The sequence below is a fragment of the Monodon monoceros genome, unplaced genomic scaffold (genome assembly GCF_005190385.1).
Source record: "Monodon monoceros isolate NGI ecotype Baffin Bay Population unplaced genomic scaffold, NGI_Narwhal_1 Super_Scaffold_22, whole genome shotgun sequence".
Lineage (NCBI taxonomy): Eukaryota > Metazoa > Chordata > Mammalia > Artiodactyla > Monodontidae > Monodon > Monodon monoceros.
The window spans coordinates 52,075,436-52,087,785 of NW_021703779.1; positions in this window are offsets into that span (position 1 = coordinate 52,075,436).

Genomic DNA, 12,350 nt, shown 5'->3' on the forward strand with positions numbered 1-12,350 from the left:
AAACCCCACTTGATCATGGTGTATAATGCTTTTAATGTGCTGTTGGATCCTGTTTGCTAGTATTTTGTTGAGGATTTTTGCATCTATGTTCATCAGTTATATTGGCCTGTAGTTTTCCTTCTTTGTGACATCTTTGTCTGGTTTTGGTATCAAGGTGGTGGTGGCCTCATAGAATGAGTTTGGGAGTGTCCTCCCTCTGTTATATTTTGTACGAGTTTGAGAAGGATAAGTGTTAGCTCTTCTCTAAATGTTTGAAAGAATTCAGTTGTGAAGCCATCTGGTCCTGGGCTTTTGTTTGTTGGAAGATTTTTAATCACAGTTTCCATTTCAGTGCTTATAATTTGTCTGTTCATATTTTCTATTTCTTCTGGGTTCAGTCCCAGCAGGTTGTGCATTTCTATGAATTTGTTCATTTCTTCCAGGTTGTCCATTTTATTGGAATATAGTTGCTTGTAGTAATCTCTCATGATCCTTTTTGTATTTCTGCCGTTTCAGTTGCTACTTCTCCTTTTTCGTTTCTAATTCCACTGATTTGAGTCTTCTTCCTTGTTTTCTTGATGAGTCTGGCTAATGGTTTATCAATTTTGTTTATCTTCTCAAAGAACTGGCTTTTAGTTTTATTGATCTTTTCTATCATACCCTTCATTTCCTTTTCATTTATTTCTGATCTGATTTTTATGATTTCTTTCCTTCTGCTAACTTTGTTTTTTTGTTCTTCTTTCTCTAATTGCTTTAGTTGCAAAGTTAGGTTGTTTATTTGAGATGGTTCCTGTTTCTTAAGGTAGGATTGCATTGCTATAAACTTCCCTCTTAGAACTGCTTTTGCTGCATCCCATAGGTTTTGGGTCATCGTGTCTCCATTGTCATTTGTTTTTAGGTATTTTTTGAATTCCTCTTTGATTTCTTCAGTGATAACTGGGTTATTAAGTAGTGTACTGTTTAGCCTCCATGTGTTTGTATTTTTTATGGATTTTTTCCTGTAATTGGTATCTAGTCTCATAGTGTTGTGGTCAGAAAAGATACTTGATAAAATTTCAAGTTTCTTAAATTTATCAAGGCTTGATTTGTGACCCAAGATATGATCTATCCTGGAGAATGTTCCATGAGCACTTCAGGAGAATGTGTATTATGTTGTTTTTAGATGGAATATCTTATAAATATCAATTAAGTCCATGTTGTCTAATGTATCATTTAAAGCTTGTGTTTCCTTATTTATTTTCATTTTGGATGATCTGTCCATTGATGAAAGTGGGGTGTTAATGTCCCCTACTATGACTGTGTTACTGTTGATTTCCCCTTTGATGGCTGTTAGTATTTGCCTTATGTATTGAGGTGCTCCTATATTGGGTGCATAAATATTTACAATTGTTATATCTTCTTCTTGGATCGATCCCTTGATCATTATGTAGTGTCCTTCTTTGTCTCTTGTAATAGTCTATTTTCAAGTCTATTTTTTCTGATATGGGAATTGCTACTCCAGCTTTCTTTTGGTTTCCATTTGCATGGAATATCTTTTTCCATCCCCTCACTTTCAGTCTGTATGTGTCTCTAGGTCTGAAGTGGGTCTCTTGTAGACAGCATATATATGGAACTTGTTTTTGTAACCATTCAGGCAGTCTGTATCTTTTGGTGGGAGTGTTTAATCCATTTACATTTAAGGTAATAATCGATATGTATGTTGCTATTCCCATTTTCTTAATTGTTTGGGGTTTGTTATTGTAGGTCATTTACTTCTCTTGTATTTCCTGCCTAGAGAAGATCCTTTAGCGTTTGTTGTAAGGCTGGTTTTGTTGTGTTGAACTCTCTCAGCTTCTGCTTGTTTGTAAAGGTTTTAATTTCTCCAACAAATCTGAATGAGATCCTTTGCTGTGTAGAGTAATCTTGGTTGCAGGGTTTTCTCCTTCATCATTTATATATGTCCTGCCAGTCCCTTCTGGCTTGCAGAGTTTCTGCTGAAAAGTCAGCTGTTAACTTTATAGGGATTTTCTTGTGTGTTATTTTTCCCTTGCTCCTTTTAATATGTTTTCTTTGTATTTAATTTTCGATAGTTTGATTAATATGTGTCTTTGTGTGTTTCTCCTTGGATTTATCCTGTATGGGACTCTCTGTGCTTCCTGGACATGATTAATTATTTTCTTTCGCATATTAGGGAAATTTTCAACTATAATCTCTTCAAATATTTTCTCAGTCCTTATCATTTCTTCTTCTTCCTCTGGTAACCCTATAATTCGAATGTTGGTGCATTTAATGTTTTCCCAGTGGTCTCTGAGACTGTCCTCAGTTCTTTTCATTAATTTCTCTTTATTCTGCTCTGCAGTAGTTATTTCCAGTATTTTGTCTTCCAGGTCACTTATCCGTTCGTCTGCCTCAGTTTTTCTGCTATTGCTCTCTCCTAGAGAATTTTTAGTTTCATTTATTGTGTTGTTCATCATTGTTTGTTGGCTCTTTAGTTCTGCTAGGTCCTTGTTAAACATTTCTTGTGTTTTGTCTGTTATATTTTCTAGATTTTGGATCATCTTTACTATCATTATTTTGAATTCTTTTTCAGGTAGACTGCCTATTTCCCCTTCATGTGTTAGGTCTGGTTGGTTTTAACCTTGCTCCTTCATCTGCTGTGTGTTTTTCTGTCTTCTCTTTTTGCTTAACTTACTGTGTTTGGTGTCTCCTCTTCGCAGGCTGCAGGTTCGTTTTTCCCGTTTTTTGTTTTTTCTTTTTTTGGTGTCTGTCTCCAGTGGCTAAGTTTGGTTCAGTGGGTTGTGTAGTCTTCCTGGTGGAGGGGAATAGTGCCTGTGTTTTGGTGAATGAGGCTGTATCTTGTCTTTCTGGTGGGCAGGTGCACCTTTGGTTGTGTGTTTTCGGCTGTCTGTGGCTTTATTATGTTTTTAGGCAGCCTCTGTGCTAATGGATGGGGCTGTGTTCCTCTCTTGCTAGTTGTTTAGCATAGGGTGTCCAGCACTGTAGCTTGCTGGTTGCTAAATGAAGCTTGGCCTTGGCATTGAGATGGAGATCTCTGGGAGATTTTCGCCATTTGATATTATGTGGTGCTGGGAGGTCTCTTGTGGACCAGTGTCCTGAAGTTAGCTCTCCCACCTCTGAGGCACAGCACTGACTCCTGGCTGGAGCACCAAGAGCCTTTCATCCACACGGCTCTGAATAAAAGGGAGAAAAAATAGAAAGAGTCTAATATAAAATAAAGTAAAATAAAATAATTAAAATAAAAAAATAATTTTTAAGAATAAAAATTAAAAAGTAAAAGAAAAAAAAATAGGACGGACAGAACCCTAAGACAAATGGTGAAAGAAAAGCTATACTGACAAAATCAAACACAGAAGTATACACACTTACAAAAAGAGAAAAAGGGGAAAAAATAATATATCTTTGCTCCCAAATTCCACCTTCTCAATTTGGGAAGATTTTTGTCTATTCAGGTATTCCACAGATGCAGGGTACATCAAGTTGATTGTGGAGATTTAATCCGCTGCTCCTGAGGCTTCTGGGAGAAATTTCCCTTTCTATTCTTTGTTCACACAGCTCCTGGTGTTCAGCGTTGGATTTGGACCCACCTCTGCATGTAGGTTACGTGAGGGCGTGTGTTCTTCGCTCAGACAGGACAGGGTTAAAGGAGCAGCTGATTTGGGGCTCTGACTCACTCGGGCCACGGAGAGGGAGGGGTAGGGATGCACGATGAGCCTGCAGAGGCAGAGACCAGCGTGATGTTGCACCAGGCTGAGGCATGCTGTGTGTTCTCCCAGGGAAGTTGTCCCTGGATTATGGGACCCTGGAAGTGGCAGGCTGCACAGGCTCCCTGGAGGGGCTGTGTGGATAGTGACCTGTGCTTACTCACAGGCTTGTAGGTGGCTGCAGCAGCAGCCTTAGCATCTCATGCCACTCTCTGGGGTCCACGCTGATAGCAGTGGCTCACGCCTGTCTCTGGAACTCCTTTAAGCAGTGCTCTTAATCCCCTCTCCTTGCACATCAGGAAACAAAAAGGGATGAAAATGTCTCTCGCCTCTTCGGCAGCTCCAGACTCTTTCCTGGACTCTCTCCCGGCTAGCTGTGGTGCACTAGCCCCCTTCAGGCTGTGTTCACGCAGCCAACCCCAGTCCTCTTCCTGTGATCTGACTGAAGTCTGAGTCTCAGCTCCCAGCCCCCGCCTGCCCTGGCAGGTGAGCAGACAAACCTCTTGGGCTGGTGAGTGCTGGTCGGCACGGATCCTCTCTACAGGAATCTCTCCCCTTTCCCCTCCGCACTCCTGTGGCTGTGCCCTCCTCCGTGCCTCTGAAGCTTCCCCCCTCCACCACCCGCAGTCTCCGTCCACGAAAGGGATTCCTAGTGTGTGGAAACTTGTCCTCCTTCACAGCTCCCTCCCACTGGTGCAGGTTCCCACCCTATTCTTTTGTCTCTGTTTGTTCTTCTTTCTTTTACCTTATCCAGGTACGTGGGGCGTTTCTTGCCTTTTGGGAGGTCTGAGGTCTTCTGCCAGCGTTCAGTAGGTGTTCTATAGGAGCAGTTCCACATGTAGATGTATTTCTGATGTATCTGTGGGGAGGAAGGTGATCTCTGCATCTTATTCTTCCACCATCTTGAAGTCTTGTTTATCATTTTGCTGTTCATTGTAACTATAATTCCTTTTACACAATTATTTGTCTTTCTCTCTGCTGTTCTGATTGAGTGATTTCTATTATTCTACCTTCCAGATCACTTGTTCATCCTTCTGCATTATCCAGTTTTCTATGATTTTCCTTTAGCTCAGCTTTTGTCTCAGAAAATGAGTTTTGTAATTTTAACTAGTTCCTCTTTATATTTTCTAGTTCCTTTTTACAGTAAACTGCATTTCGATTGATAGTCCTTCCTTAATTCCTTCAGTATTTTCATTATCTTCTTTTTTAGCTCAGGATCTAGTAGGCTGGAGAGGTCTATTTCATTGTTATTTCCAGTGAATTCTCTTGATCTTTTAATTAGGAGTGGTTACTCTGTTTCTTCATTTTACTTATACTTCCATGACTCTATGATTTTAGGAGAAACCGTTATCTACTGTGGTCTTGAAGGGCTGTTTTCATGTGGGAGTGTCCCTGAGTAGCCTCTGTGATTCTAATATTTTTGTGTGAGGGCTGTTTTTGGTATGACTGTTTCAGGATGACTGCCACACCTTTCCTTAGTGTGTTTTGGCCATTTTACCTTTGATGCAGGTGTGATTGTTGATGTGGTGACCAGAGTCTGAACTAGATATTGAGCAGGTCCTCCTCTTTGCTCTGTGGTTGTCATAGCCCTGTTGGAGGCGGGGTCTGCTCCCATGTTGTTGTTTTGATTCCCCCAGATCTGTTTATGAGGTGCTGTGTGAGGTAGGGAGGATTGGAGCACTCCTGCTGGGAGAGGAGCCACTGAGTTGCCTCTGCAGGAGCTGTCCTCTCAGAAGTGTATTCTATGGTGTCACCTGTCACCCATTGTGACAGCTCACAAAGTACATTATTTTTGGATCTACCCTTGGCCCCACCTCAACCACGGGAATTCAGGCAATTGGCTTGGGTCTCCCTCAGGTACTGTGTTCACAAAGCCACAGGTGCAGATTCCTTGGCACAGAACCACTGAGGTCAGGCACTGGGACTGCCATAGTACACACCTGTTCCTGCCTTGTGAGCTACTGAGTCAGCTCAGATCCTGTCCCCACCTCTGCATGCACATGATCGCAAAGGTCACAGTTGCTATAGCCTGACCCCTCCCCCAGCCATGGGAGCACAAGCAATCAGCTCGGATGCCCATCAGGCACTGACTTTACAAAGTTGCCCATGACACATAAATCCACAGATTGCACAGCTGCTGGTACACTCAGATTTCAGCCCTGCTTCAGAAGTCATTTGACCCCTGAGGATGAGCTCAGATTTCAGCCCTGCTTCTGCATGTGGGCAACCCACCTGTGTTTTGTGAACTCCTAGAAATCATAGAGGTGGAGCTGCACTTGCTGTGAGCACTCTGAGAATGAGGCTTCTGTGGTGGACTTCACCTCTCCTTTCAGGCATGCACGTTAACAATGGAACTTCAATCGTGTATCCGGGCTCCTTCCTGTGCAACAAGGGGTGTCCCTTGTTGTGGCATGGACCACACTCCAGCCCTTTCAGGCTGTCTCTGTGCAACCAAACCCAGTCCTCTCCATGGTCTGTCCTCTGAAGCCCAAATTTCAGCACCCAGCTGCTGTACACACCAGCAGATGCATGTCTTGGCCTGGGGAGTGCAAGGAGGTGGCCAGACCGTCTGTGCTGGTCTTTCTCTGTTCTGCCTGCCACAATCCAGCTGCTACACTCTCTTCCAAGCCTCTGAGGCTCACTTTCTGTTCCAGGAGATCTCCCCTCCAGTGAAGGGGCTTCCCAGGGTGAGGGAACATTTCGTTTTTCACAGATCCCACCCAGGGGTGCAGGTCCCATTCTGATTCACTTTTTATTCTTTTGCCCCACTGGGTTATGTGGTGATCTTTCTTGAAATTTTGGTTTTATGAGATCTTCTGCCAGTGTTCAGTGGGTATTCTGTGAGAATTGTTCCACATGTAGATGTATTTTGAATGTATTTGTGGGAGGAGGTGATCTCCACGTCCTTCTATTCTGCCATCTGGATCTGCCCCCCGACCCCGGTGCTGTGATGTCTCTTCCAGGCACCCAGTGGCCTCTGTGCACCACTTCCTGGGCTTAGGTTTGACCCATACAGTGTTGGTGCCAGACAGGAATCTTTGCCTTTCTTTGAGCTCTATCTGTGGGTGTCAATTGCAGCAAGCAGCAGTTCTGAAGAATTTTTAATATTAATTCTTTGTTTTTTTGTTTGACCTATTGATTGTTCAGAAGTGTGTTATTTAATGTCCATACAACTGTGAATTTTCCAGCTTTCCTCCTGCCATTCATAACTAGTTTTATACTATTGTGGTGAGAAAAGATATTTGGTATGATTTAAACTTCTTAAATTTGCTGAGACTTTTAATTTTTTACCTGTTATATGATCTATCCTGGAGAACCTAGAGTGGGAGCCTGAAAAAAATGTCTATTCTGATGCTGTTGGATGAAATATTTGTATACATCTGTTAGTTCTACTTGGTCTAAAGTATGTTTTAAGTCCAATGTATCCTTTTTAATTTTCTTTCTGGATGATATATCTATTGTTGAAAGTAGGGTTTTGACATATATTATTATTAGTATTGTACTTTTTTCTATTTCTGCTTTCATACTTGTATTTGTTTAATATATTTAAGTGCTCTGAAATTGGTGCATATATATTTATAATTGTTATCTGTCCTTGATGAATAAACTCCTTTATCATTGTATAAAAAGATTGTCTTTGTCTCTCATTACCACTTTTGTCTCTTTTTTCTCCTATAAATATATCTACCACTGCTCATTTTTAGTTTTCACTTTCATTCGTGTCCTTAAAGCTGAAGTGAGTCTCTTGTATGCAGCATTTGGTTGGCTCTTTTAAATTAGCTATGGAGCCACTGTATGTCTTTTGACTGAAGAATTCAATCTGTTCACATTCAGAGTAATTACTGACAGGTAAGGATTCTGTATCCCCATTGGGATTATTATTTTTTGGCTGTTTTGTAATCCTGATATTTCTTTCTCTCTTCCTTCCTTCCTTCGTTTATAAATTCATAAATTTTTCTAGTGGTATACTTTAATTCCCTTTTATCATTTTTGTTTGAATCTAATATAATTATTTGTTTGTGGTTACCATGATGCTTACATAACATCTTATAGATATAACAGTCTATTTTATACTTATCACAACTCAAACACTATACTTTACTCCATTTTATGTTTTTTTTTTTTTTTTTTTCTCAGTACGCAAGTCTCTCACTGTTGTGGCCTCTCCCGTTGTGGAGCACAGGCTCCGGACGTGCAGGCTCAGCAGCCATGGCTTACGGACCAAGCTGCTCCACGGAATGTGGGATCTACCCGGACTAGGGCACGAACCCGTGTCCCCTGCATCGGCAGGCAGACTCTCAACCACTGCACCACCAGGGAAGCCCCATTTTATGTTTTTGATGTTACAATTTCTTCTTTCTTCTCAGGATTGTTGAAAAATAATTAACAAATATCATTGTATAAGTTTAAAACATACAGCATGATGGCTTGATTTACATATATTAAAATATAATTACCAGAAAAGGTTCAGCTAATATCCATCTTCTCATATAGATGCAATAAAAAGAAAAGGGAAAAAAAGAAAACAATTCTTGTGATAATAACTCAAAGGATTTACTCTCTGAACAACTTTCTCATATATCATACAGCAGTGTTAGCTATAGTCACCATGTTGTACGTTATATTTCTAGTATTTATTTAACTTATAATTGGAAGTTTGTACCTTTTGACCACCTTCCTCCAATTTCCCTTCTCTCTGCTCTGACTCTGGTAACAAGAGTCAGACTTTTTCTATGAGTTTGTCTTTTTTGATTCCATCTATAAGTGAGATAATACAGTATTTGGCTCTTGCTGTTTGTCTTATTTCACTTAGCATAATGCCTTCAAGGTCTGTCCATGTCGTTGTGAGTGATGGTAGGATTTCATGTTGCTTTTATGGCTGAATAATATTCCATTGAGTATATATATATATATATATATAAAATCTCACAACTTTTTTTAATCAGTTTATCAATCAATGGACCCTTAGGTTGTTTCCATGTCTTGGCTATTGTAAATATTGCTGCTATAAACATGGGGGGTGCAAATATCTTTTTGAATTAGTTTTTCCTCCCTTTGGATATATTCCAGAAGAAAAATTGCTTGATAATATGGTAGTTCTATTTTTAAATTTTTGAGGATTCTCTGTACTCTTTTCCATAGTGGTGGTACCAATGTACATTCCAAAAAGAGTACACAAGTGTTCCCTTTCTTCAAATTCATACTAGCACTTGTTATCTTATCTTTTTGATGATGGCCATATGAACAGGTGTGAGGTGATATTTCATTGTTGTTGCTTTTTAACTTAGTTTTAATGAAAAGAAAATTATTAAGATGGTTTACAGAATCTTTGGAAGGGCTGGAAAATCAGACACAGTGACCTCACAGGAAGGAAAAATATTGAATTCATATCCTTGATGGGCAAGGACCCTGCAGTCCACACTGCAAGGCTGATGGAGGAACACAGTGCTATGAGCCCTGTCATTTTCGTCATTGGGCCACACTTCACCATGCATGCCAGGGAAAGAGAAACCTGTACGATCTCCTTCCCTTCTTGCTCTCTTTCAAGCCCAGTCTTGTTACAAGGAGTCTGACTGGCCTAATGTAGGCTTTGTGCCTGATTCTGGGAAACTCAGCCCTTGTTTCTACCCTGGGATTCAAAATTCACAAAGAGGGAAACTCCATAAATTTAAAGAGGATATTAAAAGCTGTTGGCCACAAAGTATGACAAACCTACTACAATTCCTGGCACATAATGAAAACACATTTACTATTTTTACCACATGGTATTATGAAAAGAAACAGAAACAAATTAAGTTACTCTTGATATACATACATATATCTACTTGTTAGCACTTTCATATTTTAAAACACACATCACGTGCAAAGTATTTTAGTTTTTATTATTTTTTATTAAAGTACAATTGATTTACAATATCATATTAATTTCAGGTATACAACATAGTCATTCAATATTTTTATAGATATACTCTATTAAGTTACTACAAAATAATGGTTGTATTTCCTTGTGTTGTATCCTTGTTGCTTATTTATTATATGCATAGTAGTTTTTGTTTCTTAATCCCATATAACCACCTCACCCCTCCCCACTTACCTCTCCTGTCTGGTAACCAAAAGTCTGTTATCTATATCTGTGAGTCTGTTTTTGTTTTGTTATAATACACCTGTTTATTTTTTTTTTTTAGATTCCAAATAAAAGCGATAACATAGGATATTTGTCTTTCTCTAATTTATTCCAATAAAGGTTATACTCTCTAGGTTCATCCACATTCTTGCAAATAACAGAATTTCATTTTTTTAAGGACTGAGTAATGTTCAATTGTATGTATATCACATCTTCTTTATGCATTCTTCTGTTGATGGACTCTTAGTTTGCTTCCATAGCTTAGCTATTGTAAATGGTGCTGCTATAACATTGGGGTGCATGTATCTTTTTGAATGAGTGTTCTTGTATTATTTCAATACATACCCAGGAGTGTGCTTGTTGGATCATATGGTAGTTCTGTTTTTAGTTTTTTGAGGACCCTTCATACAGGTTTCCATAGTGGCTGGACCAATTAACATTCCCAACACCACATCCTCTTCAACACTTGATATTTATAGAAGTTTTGATGATAACCATTTCTAACAGGTATGAGGTGATATCTCATTGTGGCTTCATTTGCATTTCTTTAATATTTAGTGATGTTGAGCACAATTTTATGTGCCTGTTATCCATCTATATGACTTCTTTTGAGAAATATCTGTTCAGGTCTTTTTTCCATTTATAAATTGGTTTGTTTGTGGGTGTTTTTGGTATTGATTGTATGAGTTGTTTATATATTTTGGATATTAATCCCTTATCTGTCATATCACTTGCAAATATTTTCTCCCATTCAGAAGACTGTCTTCTTATTTTGTTGATGGGTTTCACTGCTAAGCAAAAGTTTTTAATTTTGATTAGGTAATATTTGTTTATTTTTTCTTTAATTCTTTGGGTTTGGAAGATAGATCTAAGAAAATATTGCTATGATCTATGTCAGAATATTTTGCCTATGTTCTCTTCTAGGACTTTTATAATGTCATGTCTTATATTTAAGTCTTTAAAACATTTTGAGTTTATTTTGTGTATGGTGTGTGAGTGTGCTTTAATTGATTTACATGTGGCTGTCCAGCTTTCCCAACTCTTGCCTCCTTTGTCATAGATTAATTGACCATAGATGTGTGGGTTTATTTCTGGGCTCTGTATTCTGTCCCATTGATCTATGTGTCTGTTTTTGTGCCACTACCATGGTGTTCTGATTACCATAGCTTTTTAGTATAGTCTGAACTCTGGAAGGGTTATTCCTTTAGCTTTGTTCTTTTTCCTCAGAATTGCTTTGGCAATTCTGGACCTTTTGTAGTTCCATGTAAATTTTAGGATTATTTGTTTGAGTTCTCTGAAAAACATCATGCATATTTTAATAGGGTCTGAATTAAGTCTGTAGGTTGTGATGAGTAGTGTGGCCATTTAAAAAATGTTAAGTCTTCCAATCCAAGAGCATGGAATAGATTTCTATTTCTTTGTATCATCTTCAATTTCCTTCATCAATGTGTTACAGTTTTCAGAGTATAGGTGTTTCACCTCCTTGGTTTGTCACAAGTGGCCTTTATTATGTTGAAATATGTTCACTGTATACTAACTTTGATCATAAATTGGTGTAGAATTTTGTCAAATGCTTTTTCTGTGTCTATTGAGATGATCATGTGGTTTTTAACCTTTCTCTTTTTTTTAATGTGGTGTATCACATTGATCAGTTTGCAAATATTGAGCCTTCCTTTCATCCTTGGAATAAATCCCACTTGATCATGCTGTATGATGATTTTTATATATTTTTTGATTAGAATGGCTAATATTTTGTTGAGGATTTTTGCATTTATATTCATCAAAGATATTGCCTGTAATTTTCTTTTTTTGTAGTATTTTTGTCTGTTTTTTGTATCAGGGTAATTGTGGCCTTGTAGAATAAATTTGGGAGTGTTCTGTCCACCTGAATTTTTTGCAGTATTTTGAGAAGATTGGGAATTAGCTCCTCTTTATATGTTTGGTAGAACTCCCCCAAGAAGCTATCCACACTTAGACTTTTCCTTGCTAGGAATTTTGTTTTTATTTTTATGGATATATTTTAAATTATTAATATTCAGGGTAGAGTTAAAACAGGTTTTCCAGGGAATTCCCTGGTGGTCCAGTGGTTAGGACTTGGTGCTTTCACTGTCAAGGGCCTGAATTCAATCCCTGGTCTTGGAACTAAGGTCCCAGAAGCTCAGTAGCATGGCCAAAAAAAAAAAATAAAGAGCTTAAAAAACAAAACAAAACAGGTTTTCCAGTGAGATATTTTTTGAAGTATCGTTGATTTACAATGTTGTGTTAGTTTCAGGTGTAGAGCACATTGATTCATATATATATATATGAATATATATATGTTCTTTTCCCTTACACGTTATTACAAAATACTGAGTATAATCCCTTGTGCTATATAAATTGTAGTATGTATATGTTAATCCAAAACTCCTAGTTTATCCCTCTCTCTGCTTTCCCCTTTGGTTACCTTAAGTTTGTTTTCTATATCTGTGGGTCTATTTCTGTTCTGTAAATACGTTCATTTGCATCTTTTTTAGATTCCACATATAAGCAATATCATATGATATTTA